Genomic DNA, 15003 nt, shown 5'->3' with positions numbered 1-15003 from the left:
CATAACACCATCCTGACAGTACAGGACATCACTGAAGGTTTACATTCCATCATAAGCAAACGACGAGCAAATGAGGAAGTTAAAGCCTCTTGCAAGCCTTCAGAAATAGAAAATAATAGTCAATTAAAGGGTAAAACAACCACCCCAAATAAACATCAACCAATTACTCAAACATCAAGTTGCAGAAAATCTGACAATGCAGCAGCATCCTCCAAGCCTACTGTTACTAGTTCACCCAAACCGGTAACTTCCAAACGTGCAGTAGGCTGGGGGACATGTATGTTCTGCAAAAAGAAACATTCAACATACCGTTGTGCTAATTATCCAACCAGAGACACTCGTATTGAGCGACTCCAGGAATTAGGGAGATGTTCGAGGTGTCTCAAGTCACACAACATAGACTATTGTGATACCCAATTCAACACCTGTAACAGGTGTAGAAGAGGTAGGCACCATGCAGCACTGTGCAAATATACGAAATTAACGTATTCAAGACCCAAGGTGGAAGATAGCATTCCCACCACAGTACAGTACTGCAAGGTGCAACAAACAAAGAGTGTCCAATCGGCAAAGTCTAAAGGTAATACGACTTTGCCTACTGCCCAAATTACCATCCTGAATAAGAGGGCCAAGGTCCATACCCGTGGGTTGTTTGACCAAGGATCCCAGAGAACATATATTACTAAAAAGTTGGCAGATGAATTACAATTAAGGCCTGTAGCCCAGATGTCATTCAACATCTCAGGGTTTGTAACAGATGCAGGACCTCAAGTCTACCAGGTGGTACAACCATCAGTACGCTTAGGCAGGTACGTCTGTCGAGTACAAGCCATTGTGGTGGACAAAATACCAGTAGACCTACAAGTTCAAGGTCTGCGAGCAACAGCCAAATTCCTGAGAAATAGAGGAATAAAATTGGCAGATAATATTAAGTCTGATCACCTCACCGACTTCGGTCTCCTTGTTGGGACAGACTACTACCATCGATTCATCGGTAGCCCTACTAAATATCAGGGCATAACCATGTTAAAGTCTGCAGGAGGTAAATTACTCTCAGGCCCAGTATCAAGCCTGAGGAGACCTATGCCTGCAGATAAACAATACCAGTAGAAATCTAAATTTGTCAGCTGATTATATTTCTCCAGTAGCATTATACTAAGGAGATTACAGCTGACTATAGTAACAGAGGTTGATGTTAGTATCATCATTTAAAGCTGAAGATGAGTTCATGAGGCCTCAGTGGCAAATCAGTGAACAGTAGCCTAAAACAGCTACAAGTCACTGCGACCAATGTCACTGAACCCACTGCAGTCTCAGAACCATACTTTACTTTAATGATGAGCTATTCAATCTTCTGAATCAATTAACTAAATTAAACCCCAATAAATTTGATGACTGATTTGATACATTTATTATTTAATCAAGATGTATTCCATGGGCCTCAGTGTTTATATATCAGTGACCAGTTACCTGAACAAACTTCAAGTTATATCTAATGTCACTGATCTCACTGCAGTCCCTGAATCATACTTGACTGTAGTACTTGATCACATCCAGTCTTCTGGGTTAAATAATATGTAATTAGGCTTGAATATTAGCCTTTCAAGAGTTGACAGGGAAGTGAAATCGCATTAGACTTCTAACCCCTGCAACTCTAGTACGGGACATCCGTCCTGTACGAACAGACACACAAATGTGTGATTACTAACTATAATTTGAAGGAGGAGTATCGGTGTTCGTCTGTTCTAATTAGGACTTCGACCCGTGAGCAGCCCCCTGGGGAATTATGTCGGAAAATCCGACACCATTTAATAATCATACAGATAATAACTGTATTACCAACAAGTTACCCATAGAAAACGTAACTTGTAGTGGAATTACCGTCTATAGAAAACGGGATATCATCACCACATACTATTATAATTCACCACCTATTATGGTGGGAATTATTCTTAAATACATTAGTCTTTGGACTTTACCATCATAAAAACATCTTATATAAATTAACTTAATTATTAATATTAAAGTAGAGTAAATGTGACCCTTCTATCACGTTCTGAAATCTGGACAATGTAAGCCAGGCGTCAGAGTGGAGGAAGGAGGGCAGCCATTGTTGTTTATTGAGACCAGAGGCTCACACGGGAGCAAATTCGGCTCCTGTTAAATTTACTTGGACGTAGTGTTATGGAAACTAAAAGTGTACCATTATCAACACGCTGTCTACAAATTCAAGTTAAGTGTCTATCCGAAACCCATTATCTATCATTAGTGGCCATTAATGTCATTGGGTAGGGTTATCCGGTTAGATCACATGGAAGCCTCAAACTAAAGGTAATTAAGCCAGGTCCTCATGTTCCATGTACTGTATACAGTTTTCTCTGAAATACTTGTCATATATAGGTTTCTGGCTTCACAGCTAGCGCACTTTTGACAGGTCAAGACGAGGATGCAAGATTATGTGCACCAGTTACTGGGTGATAGAAGCTACCTCAAAGAGGATAATTTGGTGTCTACACCCTAGTTATACCTGGTGGACTAACCTGCTGTACTATAAGAGAAGGAACCTCATCAATGTATGTAGCTATTAATGTAGTTTGATTGGCTGCATATATATTAATTTAATAAACCCCCCCTAATGTGTAGAGGATCGATTTGTGAGATTATGAGATTATTGCAGAAATACAGTCCACTTATTATACAAATTGCTATCGAAGTATATAAATTAACGTAAATATAAATTCATATAAATTAAATAAATATAAATCTCACAGGTCGGTTCCCACAACTCGTCTATAAATTAGAGGTGTAATCAGGTAATATCACCGTTTCAATGAAACTGCGGAAAGGAGGAGTGTAATCAGGTAATATCACCGTTTCAAGGAAACTGCGGAAAGGAGGATAGAATAACAAATCAGGAAATTTGTATGCTAGTACAATATGGTTGCAGCAATAATCCTAATCATTATGGACGAAGAGGAGGTGGCCGCGGGAGAGAATTAATAGTAACAAAAATCCGTCTTGGATACAAATATCCATGGATATTCAGAATGGAAATAACAGTTGAGTGGCGGAGTTGCAGAATCTGGGATGAGTGACGGACACCGCCTTGACCACCATCTGAGAGAATATGAATATCTACGAGTCATTAGAAATATGTGTAGAATAATAAACCCCAATTTGTTTTAGTTAGGAAAATACTATTTGTCAGATACACATACTGTTCTTAAAAGATTTACCCATTTTTCATCCGAAACATAACGTAAGATTTTAAGGGTTGACAAATGTTAATCTTCTTGTTTGAGAAGCTGTTCACTTGAGACAGTTAAGCAAGTCCCAGCTGTGTCTGGGTACAAGTGACAGGATGAACAACCCAGCGGGTTTTCTTCCTATTGGGGAGTGTTCTACATGCTGCTATAGCGGTATGTCAACTCACAGGATAAGTGCCGTTGCTTCATAAACTTGCCTCTCGGGGCAAAATTAAAAATAAGTTAACTATATGTACAGTGTATTACAACCATATGGCACAGTGTGTCACAACTACATGGTACAGTGTGTCACATCCACATAATATAGTTTGCCGCCACTGCATGATACAGTGTGTCACCACTACATGGTACAGTGTGTCACCACTACATGATAAAGTGTGTCATCACTACATGGTACAGTATTTCGTCACTACATGGTACAGTGTTTCGTCACTACATGGTACAGTGTGTCACTACTATATGGCTCAGTGTGTCACTACTACATGGTACAGTGCGTCAACACTACATGGTGCAGTAAGTCGCCACTGCATGGTAAAATGTGTCTCCACTACATGGTACAGTGTTTCTGTTTCCACTACATGATACAGTGTGTTACGCCACTACAGTCCACGCTGGGTATACATGGGGGTATTTCAGTTGTCAGAATAAGCTAGAGGAACATTCCCACCTGAGCGTCTGCCTGCAGGTGGTCGTCGCTGACGTTGTTGTTCCCGGAGTCATAGTAGTAGGAGACTCGCAGTATCCTTCAGTGTAACACTGACTCCTGTAAGAGTATAGGTATGGTAGGGTTAGCCTTAGGCCAGGCTGAGGCTTCGCTAGGCACCGCTGAGCTCGGCTACGAGCAGCATTCTGCTACCAAGGCTGGCGTGGGACTGGTCGTGTCTTATAGGAATCTCGCTATCTGATGATCTTGGAAGGGGGCGGGGCGCAGGATGGGTAAATCTGTAAAGTTTGTAGTTGATGTCTGGGGGCTTCCTGTCGTTGGTATTGGATGTGGGTTGTCGTTAATGTGTAGTAAAGGGGGGGGGGGAGAAAATTTTTGTTAGTTTGTAATGAATAAGGTTTGTTGTTGGCGTTATGAATGGGGGGCTTTGGAGTCAACCACATCCCATCAAATTAGTGTGGGGTCCGCCACAGCCCACAGATTGAATGTGGGGTCCTCCACAGACCAATGACGGACAGTGGGGTCCTCCACAGGCCCTTGACTAAATATGAGAACCAATACAGCAAATAAAATAAAGTGGATTTCACCACAGCCCATAAAATGAAAGCTGTGGACCTATATGGGGTCCACCACAACCCACAGGATGGGTATGGGCTTAGATTAGCATATTAAAAGCACCACAATCACTTTCTGTGGTTGATTGTTTAATAAATCCCTGAACTACATTTTTACAGATCTCTCATCTTGTCCATGGAGTACAGACGAAAATTTATATGTTTGTTAGCCTTGTAAATGTGTGGCCACTTCTGTGGTAGAAAAAAATAATAATAATAATAAAAGATGGGTATTGCTTGCACCACAGTCCAAAGGATAGGTATCGGACCCACTACAGTACACACATGAAAACTGTGGACCCATATAGCATCCACATTTTTCTTAGAATTTGAAAAGATAAACAAAGTGAATCATTGTGATATATTGCCAGCACACGTGTCACCACTGCGTAGTATAGTATTTCACCACTGCATGGTACAGTGGTTCACCACTGTGTGATACAGGGTCTCACCACTACATCGTGAAGTGTGTCTCAATTTCACGATAAAGATTGTCTCCACTACATGATACAGTGTGTCGCTACTACATGGTGCAGTGTGTCGCCACTACATATTACAGAGTGTCACCACTACATGGTATAGTATGTCACTACTACATGGTACAGTGTGTATCAACTACATGATACAATGTGTCACCACTACATGGTACAATGTCGCCACTGAATGATATAGTTTGTCACCACTACATGGTACAGTGTTTCACCACTGCATAGTAAAGTGTTTATCCACTACATGGTACAGTGCTTCACCGCTACATGGTACAGTGTTTCACCACTTCATGGTACAGGGTTTCACAACTGCATGGTACATTGGTTCACCAATACGAACCATCACTATACGAAACAGTGTGTCAGCCCAACATGGTACAGTGTTTCACCACTGCATAGTAAAGTGTTTATCCACTACATGGTACAGTGATTCACCACTACATGGAACAGTGTTTCTCCACTATATGGTACAGTGTTTCACCACTACATGGAACAGTGTTTCTCCACTACATGGTATAGTTTGAAGAGACACCAATATGGCTGGGAACCCAGCAAAACTCTAGTCATAAATTAATTTCAGATAAGAAACAGCCAATGTTGAATCACGACTACCACCGGATGGACTGGATTAAAGGACTCCAGAGCCATGAGAACATGGTACAGTTTGTCGCCACTATATGATACAGTATGTCACCACTACATGGTATAGTGTGTTACCTCTACATGGTACAGCGCGTTACTACTACATTGTACAGTGTGTCACCACTACATGGTACATTGTCTCCACTACATGGTACAGTGTGTCACTACTATATAATACAGTGTGTCACCACTACATGGTACAAGTGTGTCACTACTATATAATACAGTGTGTCACCATTACATGGTACAGTGTGTCACTACTATATAATACAGTGTCACCACTACATGGTATAAGTGTGTCACTACAATATAATACAGTGTGTCACCATTACATGGTTTTAGTGTGTCACTACTATATAATACAGTGTGTCACAACTGCACGGAACAGTGTGTCTCCACTACATGGTACAGTGTCTTCACTACATAGTACAGTGTGTCATCACTACACGGTACAGTGTCTCCACTACATGGTACAGTGTCACTACTTCATGGTACAGTGTGTCGCCACTACATGGTAGAGTGTGTAACCAATACATGGTACAGTGTGTCATAACTACATGGTACAGTGTGTCACCTCTACATGTTACAGTGTTTCCACTCTATGATATTGGTTCACCAATAAATGGCTCAGTGTGTCACCACTTCATGGTACAGTGTGTCACTACTAACATAATACAGTGTGTCTCCACTACATGGTACAGTGTCACCAGTACATGGTACAGTGAGTCTCCACTACATGGTTCAGTGTCACCCCTACGTGGTACAGTGTGTCACCTCTACATGGTACAGTGTGTCTCCACTACATGGTACAGTGTGTCACCACTACATGGTACAGTGTGTCACCACTACATAGTAGAGTGTGCCACCACAACATAATACAGTGTGTCACCAATACATGGTATAGTGTGTCTCCTTTACATGGCACAATGTGTCACTACTATATAATACAGTGTGACACCACTACATGGTACATTGTGTCACCACTACATGGTACAGTGTGACACCACTACATGGTACAGTGTCACCCCTATATGGTACAGTGTCACCAATACATGGAATAGTGTCACTACTTGATAACACAGTGTGTCACCTCAACATGGTACAGTGTCACCTAAACATGGTACAGTGTGTCACTACTAAATAATACAGTGTGTCACTACTAAATAATACAGTGTGTCACCTCTACATGGTACAGCATGTTTCCAATATATGATACAATGTGTCACCACTGCATTGTACAGTGTTTCACCACAACACCTCCCCTCCCTGTTCAGCCCGTTGATGCTGTGATACTGATGCATATCAGGCCTTGTTTGGTCCCGCTTCATGGGCCAAATACTTTGATTTCCCTCTTGATTCTGCGCCTCCTGACGATTTCTCCCTCCATCGGCATCTTGTTGATTCCGTGGATGCCTCCATTACTTTCAACCCCACTCGTCTCGGTACACGTGTCGTTGCTGCTCCTTCTCAGGATGCAGCTTCCCGCTTGGCTGCCTTATCCTGCCTTGGCGAGATCCCTGTTCGGGTCTCAAAGAACGCTCGGTTGAATGCCAGTGTTGGCACTATTCTCCTCCTGCCCCATGTTGCGACCGGTGTTCGGAATATGCAGGACTGCCACGATGATATTCGGCATATCCTTGATGCCCAAGGCCATTCTGTCCTCCAGGTAGACTCGTTTACTCGTCCCCCTTCGTGGTCGTCGCCGTTAACCCCTTCGGGTTGTGAAGATTACCTTTGATGGTAGGACCCTTCCACCCTCTGTCATTCTTGCTGGTGCCAGGTGCTCTGTCCAGGAGTATATTCCTTCTCCTCGGCTCTGTAACAAGTGCTGGAGGTTTGGGCATGGTGCCCTCCGCTGCTCTGGGACTGTCTCTCTCTGTCCTTTGTGTGGGGGCGAAGGTCGCTCTAAGTCGGAGTGCACTTCTCCCCAGGCTCGCTGCTCAACTGCGGTGAGGCCCATCCTACCTTCTCCCGTGCCTGTGTCCATTACAAGCTTGTGGCAGCTGTCCTCAACTTGAAGCACCGGGAGCGTTTATCTTTTCCTGAGGCGAGGCGCCAGGTTCGCCGGCTCCCGCCTTATGCTAACGTCTCTTATGCTCGAGTGTTGCGCTCTTCCTCTCCTCGTCCTTCCCACCTTCCTCAGACTCACAACCGTTTCCGGGCCTTGGACCCTGATACGCCCACTGCCCTCTCCTCTGTCCCTTTGAGTTCTGTCCCGAAGGGTCCCCCCTCCTGGTCCTCTGTCTGGGGTTCCCCTTCTTTCTACCCGGTCTGTCGTGTCTCCTGTGTCTTCTTCCTCGTCTCCCTCCGATCCTCCTTTCCATCCTTCTCCATCTATTGACTCTCCCTGCCGCCTGTCGGTGCGGGCTGATGTCCATCGCTCTCCTAACGGCCGTCGTGTGTGCTCTCGTTCAGCTTCTCCTATTGAGACGCTGGAATCCGTTGCCCAGTACATAGTTGCTGGGACACCTGTCTCTTAAAGTCAGAAGCGTAAGCCTGGCTCCTCTCCTTCCTCCTCCCCGGCGGGTAAGAAAGCTTCGCTTTCTTCCTCGGCCCCTACTACTGGCTCTATTGCTCCTTCCCCTGCCATTTCAGTGGTTGCGCCACTGTTCCTGCTATGGAGATTTCTTTGGTCCCCGCTTCCCTCTCGGTTCTGCCCTTGCTGAGGTGCGCTCCCCTCTTTCTACTCCCCCTCTTCCTACTGCTGTCCTTGACTTCTCCTCTCGGTTGCCTCCTCTTCCTCCTCCTCCGGACCCCGCCTGTCCACCTTTGGTCTGTTCTCTGGCTTCCTTCCCTCCGTCTTTGCTCAGTTTACCCATGCCCCGTAACCCTGACTTTGCTGACCCTGATCTTCTTTAACATGCTATGTTGCTCTTTCGCCTTTGTTTCTTCCTTGTTCTCTGTTGTTGTCCTTTCTCTTCTCGTCGATGTCTATTCTTCAATGGAACGTTCGGGGTTATTACGCCAATTTCGTTGAACTCCAACTTCTGATTTCGCGATTTTCGCCCCTTTGTGTCTGTCTCCAGGAGCCGATTCTTGGTGGTCGTCCTGGTCGCTTTCGTGGCTATTCCTTTCTCTCCCCCCTCCCCCCAGCTGTTTCTGGGGCTCCTAACTTATCTGCTCTCTTGATTCGCTCTGATGTTCCCTTTGTCCCCATACTTTTTCCTTCGCCTCTCCATTGTTCTGCTGCTTGTATCTTTGTGGGGAAATGGTACACTGTTTGTTCCATTCATCTCCCCCCGAGTGTCCCGCTCTCTCTTCCTGATCTGAAACACCTACTAGACTCCTTGCCGGAGCGTGTGCTCCTGCTCGGTGATTTCAATTGTCGTCATTTCCTTTGGAGTGATGTTCTGACGAACACCCGAGGTCGCCATCTTGAGCCGTTTATCTTCTCTGTTTTCCTGTCTCTTCTGAATTCTGGTGAGCATTTGGACTTCCGGACTCCCACCCTTTCCTGTCTTGATCTTTCTCTTTGCTCGTCTTCTCTTTACTTTACTTACTTACTACATGGTACAGTGTGTCACCACTACATGGTACAGTGTGTCACCACTACATGGTACAGTGTGTCACCACTACATGTTACAGTGTGTCACCACTACATGGTACAGTGTGTCACCACTACATGTTACAGTGTGTCACCACTACATGGTACAGTGTGTCACCACTACATGTTACAGTGTGTCACCACTACATGGTACAGTGTGTCACCACTACATGTTACAGTGTGTCACCACTACATGGTACAGTGTGTCACCACTACATGTTACAGTGTGTCACCACTACATGGTACAGTGTGTCACCACTACATGTTACAGTGTGTCACCACTACATGGTACAGTGTGTCACCACTACATGGTACAGTGTGTCACCACTACATGTTACAGTGTGTCACCACTACATGGTACAGTGTGTCACCACTACATGTTACAGTTTGTCACCACTACATGGTACAGTGTGTCACCACTACATGTTACAGTTTGTCACCACTACATGGTACAGTGTGTCACCACTACATGGTACAGTATGTCTCCACAACATGGTACATTGTGTCACTACTATATAATACAGTGTGTTTCCCCTACATGGTACAGTGTGTCACCACTACATGGTACAGTGTATGACTACTACATGGTACAGTGTGTCACCACTACATGGTACTGTGTGTCACCATTACATGGTACAGTGTGTCACTTCTAAATCGTACAGTGAGTCGCTACGACATTTTACAGTGTGTCACTACTACATGGTACAGTGTGTCACTACTACATGGTACAGTGTGTCACGACTACATGCTACAGAGTGTCACTACTTTATGGTGCAGTGTGTCACCACTACATGGTAAAGTGTCACCACTCCATGGCACAGTGTGTCACTACTACATGGTACAGTGTCACCACTCCATGATACAGTGTGTCACCTCTACATGGTACAATTTGTCACACCCACATGGTACAGTGTCTCTACTACATAGTATAAGTGTGTCACTACTATATAATACAGTGTCACCACTACATGGTATTATGTGTAAGCACCACAAGGTACAGTGTCTCCACTACATGGTACAGTGCCTCCACTACATGGTACAGTGCCTCCACTACATGGTACAGTGTCTCCACTACATGGTACAGTGTATCTCCCCTACTTGGTACAGTGTGTCACTAATACATAGTACAGTGTATCACCACTACATAGTACAGTGTGTCTCCACTACATGGTACAGTGTGTCACCACTACATGCTACATTGTGTTGCTAATATATAATACAATGTGTCTCCACAACATGATACAGTGTATCACTACTATATAATACAGTGAGTCTCCACTATATGGGACTGTGTGTCACCACTACATGGTACAGTGTGTCACTACTATATAATACAGTGTGTCTCCTTTATATGGTTCAGTGTGTCACCACTACATGGTACTGTGTGTCACAACTACATGGTACTGTGTGTCACCACTACATGATAAAGTGTGTCACCACTACATGGTACTGTGTGTCACCACTACATGATACAATGTGTCACCACTACATTGTACAGTGTGTCACCACTACATGGTACAGTGTGTCACCACTACTTGGTACTGTGTGTCACCACTACATGATACAGTGTGTCACCACTACATGATACAGTGTGTCACTACTATATGGTTCAGTGTGTCACAATTACATGGTACAGTGTGTCACCACTACATGATACAGTGTGTCACCACTACATGGTACTGTGTGTCACCACTATATGGTATTGTGTGTCACCACTACATGGTACCGTGTATCATTACTATATAATACAGTGTGTCACGTCTACATGGTACAGTGTGTCACCACTACATGTTACAGTGTGTCACCACTACATGTTACAGTGTGTCACTACTACATGTTACAGTGTGTCACCACTACATGGTACAGTGTGTTACCACTACATGGTACAGTGTGTCACCACTACATGGTACAGTTTGTCACCAATACATGGTACAGTGTGTCACCACTACATGGTACAGTGTATCACTACAACATGGTACAGTGTATCACCATTACATGTTACAGTGTGTCACCACTACATGTTACAGTGTGTCACCACTACATGTTACAGTGTGTCACTACTACATGTTACAGTGTGTCACCACTACATGGTACAGTGTGTCACCACTACATGGTACAGCGTGTCACCACTACATGGTACAGTTTGTCACCAATACATGGTACAGTGTGTCACCACTACATGGTACAGTGTCTCCACAACACGGTACAGTGTGTCACCACTACATGGTACAGTGTCTCCACAACATGGTCCAATGTATCATCCCTGTATGGTACAGTGTTTCACCACTACATGGTACAGTGTGTCTCCGCTGCATGGTACAGTGTGTCACTGCTATATAATACAGTGTCACTCACTATATAGTGCAGTGTGTCACCACTACATGGTACAGTGTTTCTCCACTATATGGTACCGTGTATTATTACTATATAATACAGTGTGTCACCTCTACACGGTACAGTGTGTCTCCACTATATGATACACTGTGTCACCACCACATGGTACAATGTCTCCACTACATGGTACAGTGTCTCCACTACATGGTACAGTGTCTCCACTACATGGTATTGAGTTTCACCACTACATGGTACAGTGTGTCACCCCCACATGGTACTGTGTCTCCTCTACATGGTACAGTGTTTCTACTACATGGTATAAGTGTGTCACTACTATATAATACAGTGTGTCACCACTACAAGATACAGTGTGTCACCACTACTTGGTACTGTGTGTCACCACTACATGATACAGTGTGTCACCACTACATGATACAGTGTGCCACCACTACATGGTACTGTGTGTCACTACTATATGGTTCAGTGTGTCACCACTACATGGTACTGTGTGTTACCACTACAAGATACAGTGTGTCACAACTACATGGTACTGTGTGTCACCACTACATGGTACTGTGTGTCACAACTACATGGTACAGTGTGTCACCACTACATGGTACTGTGTGTCACAACTACATGGTACTGTGTGTCATAACTACATGGTACTGTGTGTCACAACTACATGGTACAGTGTGTCACCACTACATGGTACTGTGTGTCACCACTACATGGTACTGTGTGTCACAACTACATGGTACAGTGTGTCACCACTACATGGTACTGTGTGTCACAACTACATGGTACAGTGTGTCATAACTACATGGTACTGTGTGTCACAACTACATGGTACTGTGTGTCACCACTACATGGTACTGTGTGTCACAACTACATGGTACAGTGTGTCACCACTACATGGTACTGTGTGTCACCACTACTTGGTACAGTGTGTCACTACTACATGGTACAGTATGTTGCCACTACATGGTACTGTGTGTCACTACTTCATGGTACAGTGTGTCACTACTTCATGGTACGGTGTCACTGCTATGTGGTACAGTGTCTCCACAACATGGTTCAGTGTGTTGCCACAACATGGTACAGTATGTCTCCACTACATGGTATTGTGTGTTTCGACTACATGGTACAGTGTGTCACAACTACATGGTACAGTGTGTCTCCACAACATGGTACAGTGTGTCACCACTACATGGTACAGTGTGTCACCACTACATGGTACAGTGTTTCCCCACTACATGGTACAGTGTGTCACCACTACATGGTACAGTGTGTCACCACTACATGGTATTGTGTGTTTCGACTACATGGTACAGTGTGTCACTACTATGTGGTACAGTGTTTCACCACTATATGGTACAGTGTGTCACTACTATATAATACAGTGTGTCACCACTACATGGTACAGTGTGTCACCACTACATGGTATTGTGTGTTTCGACTACATGGTACAGTGTGTCACTACTATGTGGTACAGTGTTTCACCACTACGTGGTACTGTGTGCCACTACTATGTAGTACAGTGTGTCACCACTACATGGTACAGTCTCTCCCCCCTACATGGTACAGTGTTTCTCCACTACATGGTACAGTGTGTCTCCACTACATGGTACAGTGTCTCCCCCCTACATGGTACAGTGTTTCTCTACTACATGGTACAGTGTGTCTCCACTACATGGTACAGTGTCTCCCCCCTACATGGTACAGTGTTTCTCCACACTACATGGTACAGTGTGTCTCCACTACATGGTACAGTCTCTCCCCCCTACATGGTACAGTGTCTTCCCCCTACATGGTACAGTGTTTTCCACTACGGTCCACGCTGGGTATACATGGGGGTATTTCAGTTGTCAGTATAAGCAAGAGGAACATACCAACCTTGGCGGCTGCCTGCAGGTGGTCGTCGCTGGCATTGTTCCCGGAGTCAAAGTAATAGGAGACTCGCAGTATCCTTCAGTGTAACACTGACTCCTGGATAGTATAGGTGTGGTAGGTTTGAGCTTTGGCGAGGCTGAGGCTTCGCTAGGCACCACTGGGCTCGGCTACGAGCAGCATGCTGCCGCCAAGGCTGGCGTGGGACTGGTCGTGTCTTGCAGGAATCTGGCTATCTGATGTTCTTGGATGGGGGCGGGGCGCGGGGTGCGTAAACCTGTAACGTTTGTTGTTGTTGTCTGGGGCTTGTTGTCGTTGGTAATGGATGTGGGTTGTCGTTAATGTGTAGTGAAGGGGGGGGGGGAATTGCTGTTAGTTTGTAGTGAATGAAGTTTGTTGTTGGTCCTGTGAATGGGGGGGGGGGGGTGGAGTCAACCACCTCCCATGGCATTGGTGTGGGGTCCACCACAGCCCACATAATGAATGTGTGGGTCCATCACTGCCCACAGACTGACTGTGGGGTCCTCGAAAGCCCACAGACTGACTGTGGGGTCCTCGAAAGCCCACAGACTGACTGTGGGGTCCTCGAAAGCCCACAGACTGACTGTGGGGGTTCTCCACGGCTCCCCTGAGCGAATGTGGGGACCAACACTGCAAATAAAATAAAAGTAGAGTTCACCACAACCCCTAAAATGAAAGCTGTGGACCCCTATGGGATCGACCACATCCCACAGGATGGGTATGAGCCTAGATTAGCATTTTAAAAGCACCACAATCACCGTCTGTGGTTGATTGTTCAATAAATCTCTTAACTATATTTTTAACAGAGCTCTCATCCTTTCCACGGAGGACAGAAGAAAATGTATATATGCTGGTTAGCATTGTTAATGTGTGGCCACGTCTGTGGTAGAAAATAACAAAAAAAAAAAAACAGCCCAAAGGATGAGTATGGGTTGCACCAAAGGATGAGTATGGGTTGCACCAAAGGATGGGTATGGGTTGCACCAAAGGATGAGTATGGGTTGCACCAAAGGATGGGTATGGGTTGCACCAAAGGATGAGTATGGGTTGCACCAAAGGATGAGTATGGGTTGCACCAAAGGATGAGCATGGGTTGCACCAAAGGATGGGTATGGGTTGCACCAAAGGATGAGCATGGGTTGCACCAAAGGATGGGTATGGGTTGCACCAAAGGATGAGTATGGGTTGCACCAAAGGATGGGTATGGGTTGCACCAAAGGATGAGTATGGGTTGCACCAAAGGATGGGTATGGGTTGCACCAAAGGATGAGCATGGGTTGCACCAAAGGATGGGTATGGGTTGCACCAAAGGATGGGTATGGGTTGCACCAAAGGATGAGTATGGGTTGCACCAAAGGATGAGCATGGGTTGCACCAAAGGATGGGTATGGGTTGCACCAAAGGATGAGCATGGGTTGCACCAAAGGATGGGTATGGGTTGCACCAAAGGATGGGTATGGGTTGCACCAAAGGATGAGTATGGGTTGCACCAAAGGATGAGCATGGGTTGCACCAAAGGATGGGTATGGGTTGCACCAAAGGA

General features: G+C 45.1%; 1 long non-coding RNA gene across 1 annotated transcript; it reads right to left on the bottom strand.

Moving 5' to 3' along the window:
* Window positions 1–2785: 2785 nt before the first annotated feature.
* Window positions 2786–13639, bottom strand: LOC123769563 (uncharacterized). Its single transcript, XR_006774271.2, has 3 exons — window positions 13446–13639; window positions 3934–4241; window positions 2786–2884 (listed from the first exon to the last, which is right to left on the bottom strand). It is a non-coding gene; the product is annotated as an uncharacterized lncRNA (long non-coding RNA).
* Window positions 13640–15003: the final 1364 nt, after the last annotated feature.

The sequence above is a fragment of the Procambarus clarkii genome, chromosome 63, assembly GCF_040958095.1.
Source record: "Procambarus clarkii isolate CNS0578487 chromosome 63, FALCON_Pclarkii_2.0, whole genome shotgun sequence".
NCBI classification, from domain to species: domain Eukaryota; kingdom Metazoa; phylum Arthropoda; class Malacostraca; order Decapoda; family Cambaridae; genus Procambarus; species Procambarus clarkii.
Note: the sequence above shows the minus strand (reverse complement) of the source record. Positions and strands in the feature narration are given on the sequence as shown.